General features: G+C 41.9%; 1 long non-coding RNA gene across 2 annotated transcripts; it reads left to right on the plus strand.

Moving 5' to 3' along the window:
- Nucleotides 1–319: 319 nt before the first annotated feature.
- Nucleotides 320–1838, plus strand: LOC135564317 (uncharacterized). Of its 2 annotated transcripts, XR_010460918.1 has the most exons (4): nt 320–493; nt 563–677; nt 774–885; nt 980–1838. It is a non-coding gene; the product is annotated as an uncharacterized LOC135564317 (long non-coding RNA). The 2 variants fall into 2 exon arrangements; XR_010460917.1 differs by lacking the exon at nt 563–677.
- The last annotated feature ends 2841 nt before the right edge of the window (nt 1839–4679 follow it).

Consider the following 4679-nt stretch of genomic DNA (forward strand, 5'->3'; position numbering starts at 1 on the left):
CAGCACCAGGTGTGGCCACTAGCCTATATGAAGGCCCAAAATTGTGTGTTCCTTTCTGCTCTGACAATGGCATGCCCATTCGTGCGAGATGTGGTGGATGAAGAAGCACTTGTGCTGAGGAGAGCCTTCAGGCGAGAAAGGGTCTTCAGGGACCGGTTGGACCCACTGGCCTTCCCTGATGACCATCTATATGAAAGATACAGGTTTTCTGCAGATGGCATCAGGTATCTATGCAGACTACTGGGTCCCAGGATTAAGCACCGCACTGCACGGAGCCATGCACTGAGTGTGGAGCAAATTGTTTGTGTGGCGCTTTTTGCTAGTGGAGCCTTCCTGTACTCAGTGGGGGATGCAGAACAGCTGAACAAGGCCACAATTTGCCGCACAATAAGGAGTGTGTGTCTGGCTATCAAAGCATTAGCAGATGTCTTCATCTCCTTCCCTGGCCACAGAAGACTCTGTGACATCAAAGAGGAGTTCTATAGGATTGCAGGTAAGAGGATCTACAAATTACAGGACAACTGTTAACACATAGTAGGATACTCATTACTTTGTGTGACAGGTTTCCCCAATGTCATTGGTGCAGTGGACTGCACACACATAAGGATAAAAGCCCCTCAGGTGCCCATGAGGCCGATTTTGTGAATAGGAAATCCTTTCACAGCATTAATGTTCAGGTGAACATAACTTTTTGATATTGTCCATTGACGAACACTCTGCATTGCCAGTGATGTGCATTGATTGGTGTAATATTCCTCATCTTATGATTTCAGATGGTTTGCAATGCTGACTGTGTGATCAGCAATGTTGTGGCAAAATGGCCTGGCTCAGTCCATGACTCCAGAATCTTTCGGGCCTCTGAAATCTCTCAGTGCCTATCACAAGGTAAGCCACACAACCCCTATTTATAACCATCATGGCTGTGTCAAGAATATCACTGTGTTTATGAGGTAGTAATGATGAGATTTTGTGTTGACAGGTGAATTCTCTGGTGTGTTGCTGGGAGACAGGGGGTATGGCTGCCAGCCTTTTCTCCTGACACCTTTCACAGACCCCCAGGAAGCACAGCAGGCCTACAACCATGCCCATGCCAGGACCAGGGCCAGAGTTGAAATGACCTTTGGCCTCCTGAAGGCACGCTTTCAATGCCTTCACAAATTAAGGGTCAGCCCTGTTAGGGCATGTGATATTACTGTGGCTTGTGCTGTCCTCCACAATGTGGCCTGCCTGAGGAATGGACTGGGACAATCCGGTAATCTTCCCTGATGACGACAGTGGTCGGCTGCTGAGGGACCAATATGTGTTGAATTATTTTAGTTAGTATGTGTGCTTTCAATTTTGGTTAAATATGTCCTGCGGTGGCAGAGGAATTTGGGTTTTTGGGTTCGTTTTTGACGAATTTGGCCTCTTATGATGTTTGTGCGGTATACTGTGTGTAATACAAGGCTGCAGGGAGGCTACTGCATCCATTCATTTGTCTGTTCAGTTGATGTGTATGGATTTGTCCTGCATTTATTTTAGTGTGCAGACATGCAGGGTGTGTTATATACAGACCTTTGAATGTGTATGTATCATTTTGTATAATATGCTTGGATTCTGTGCTTTCCATCTTGTAGAGTCACTGTGACTTCAGTTTGAAAGGAGCTGATGGTTTACCTGCTTTGTTTTGTCCTTATTCAATAAAGGAACATAATGTTACACATTGTGTTTTTATATTCATATGGAATGTGTATTTGTTTATATGACAGAGTACTAGGGCCACACTGAAGAAAAAGGATAAAGTCATACATTTATGAGGCTGGTTCTTTCTGCAGAAAAGCTACATATTGTTTTTACAGTTATGATACTTATGACAATGTGATACTTAATATTCTGGCACATCAGCATGTCTTTGTTTATGAAACCATACTGAAGTACAATTTCACGAAATGCCCCACATCTGTCATTTTAACAACTGTCCTCCTTTAAAACAACTGGTTACAATATTATGACTTGTGTTTTTTCCCTCTGTGGCCCTAATATTCTATCATTTTATATATAGCCTTATAGTCTATGGGAAACTGTAAATTATCTAATGATAGCAACATCATCTAAAAATCATTTTTTATCCAAAATCATTGAAATTAATGATCACAAACGTTTAAATAATAACAGTGGGTCTAGTTATATGTGATAACAATGTATAGTGAGCAGTGAAATAACTATTGGTTTCCATTTGTGGTGACTGCTGACTGACATTAGGGATGAGATTAAATAGATCCTTGAATTTAGCCTGGTCTGGAGCAGGCTAGCTCCACAGAATAAATCTCCATGGTAATTTATACCATAACATATCCTCCTGCCCCCTATCCATCTTTAGTGCAACCGGATTACGGATCAATTGAGCCAGGATCACCAAGATATCCTGGCTTAATCCCTTATCCTAGTTTTGTGCAACAGGCCCCTGATCTTTGATCAACAGGAGCAATATTTATATTAACCCGTACAACAACAAAATATATAAATTACCGCGCCCCCTACTTACTATCATGTCTCAGGTACGCCTACAGCCCGCGAAAGCCTAGAGGCTATGTAATGCAATAATGCATTTACTAATTTGTGGCATATACTAATAATTATAACGTGTCAAAAATATCGACATGGTGAAACTTTCAGGCATTCTTGAAAGTTAGGACAGTCCTTGTCCTGCAAATAAACATATGTTTTATAGTTGGGGGGAAAAAAATGATTTGGCAAGCAGTCGTCTTGTGGAGTGGAGTGGAGTTTCTAGTTACGTGATGACATCACGTTCCCCGCGTACCTTAAAAACGAAGCTATTCGGCAATCATCGTTTATTCGGAAAAACACCGTTTCCATCATCATTTGTCGCAATAAAGTTCGACCAAAGAAAACTCCACCGCTGTCGACAAAATAAAAGTATACGATTGTGGTTGATATTTAGAAAATCTCTCCTTTAGCTGCCGTTTCCATTACACATGTCACAATATTTTTTGGGGGCGACATTTGTTATGTCGAATTAACCTGCGTCAATGAAAACATGTTGAGTGTAATCAAGCATCCTCAGCACGCATATAGAAGTAGGCTCATTTTCCTGCCCACAAATGTATGCCTATTAAAAAAACTGGGATGTTTGATAGCCGAGTATTTTTTATTTGTCTTAACACCAACACCACCACCACCAATGAGCAAATCCTTTAGCCTGCCTCTTGGAACCCCACAGGTCTGCTCAGCAGCGGTGCCATGAATTGTTCACTGGGGTAGCCTGGCCATTGCATAGGAGTAGCAGGCTGCATTAGCGCGGGATGCTCAACGGTCAGCATTTTTCAAGCTGCGGGTAGTCAGACATACATCTTCGCTTCGGGATGATTATTTATTTGAAAGGGGGCGTCTTTCGAGTTTTTGGTCATTATATTATTGGCTATGAAATCACCTTTGTCACAATATTTACACATACATCTTAAATTGCTCCACCTCATTGTTCATTCATCCTCTCCCCAGTTTGGGCCATGGGTGTATGTGTGTGTTCAAAACAGATGTTATTTGTCACATGCGCCGAATAAAACCGGTGTAGTAGACCTTACTGTGAAATGGGTACGTACATGCCCTTAAACCAACAATGCAGTTTTTAGAAAATATTTACTAAATATAAAAATATATATATAAAAACACAATAAAATAACGATAATGAGGCTATATACATATACTGGTACCGAGTCAATGTGTGGGGTACAGGTTAGTCGAGATAATTTGTACATGTAGGTAGAGGTAAAGTGCATGGATAATAAACAGAGAGTAGCAAGCAGCGTAAAAATGGGGGTGGTACCAGAGCGGCAAGTCTAGGTCCAAAAAGCTCCTTAACACCTTCTACCCCCAAGCCATAAGACTGTTGATCAATGAATCAAATGGCCATCTGGACTATTTGCATTGACACCCCTCCCCCTTTTGTTTTTACACTGCTGCTACTCGCTGTTTATTATCTATGCACAGTCACTTTACCCATACCGACATGTACACATACAACTCATACAACTCAACTACCTCGACTAACCTGTGCCCTCGCACATTGACACTGTACTGGTACCCCCTGTATATAGCCTTGCTTCTGTTATTTTATTGTTGCTCCTTAATTCTTTTGTATTTTTCTTATTTTTAATATAGATTTTATTTTTTTATTTTTTACTTCACTTTATTTTAGTAAATACTTTCTCAACACTTTTTCTTCTTAAAACTGCATTGTTGGTTAAGGGCTTGTAAAGTAAGCATTTCACTGTAAGGTCTACACCTGTTGTATTCGGTGCACGTGACAAAAACAAATTGATTTGATTTGGAGTTGTGCTTGGCCACGCAGTCGTGGGTGAGCAGGGAGTACAGGAGGGGACTAAGCACGCACCCCTGACGGCTCCCGTGTTGAGGATCAGGGTGGCAGATGTGTTGTTGCCTACCCTTACCACTTGGGGGCAGCCTATCAGGAAGTCCAGGATCCAGTTGCAGAGGGATGTCCTTAGTCCCAGGGTCCTTAGCATAGTGATGAGCTTTGTGGGCACTATGATGTTGAACGCTAAGCTGTAGTCAATGAACAGCATTCTCACATAGGTGTTCCTTTTGTCCACGTGGGAAAGGGCAGTTTGGAGTGCAATTGAGATTGCATCATCTATGGATCTGTTGGGGCGGTATGTGAA

The sequence above is a fragment of the Oncorhynchus nerka genome, linkage group LG24 (genome assembly GCF_034236695.1).
Source record: "Oncorhynchus nerka isolate Pitt River linkage group LG24, Oner_Uvic_2.0, whole genome shotgun sequence".
Taxonomy (NCBI): Eukaryota; Metazoa; Chordata; class Actinopteri; order Salmoniformes; family Salmonidae; genus Oncorhynchus; species Oncorhynchus nerka.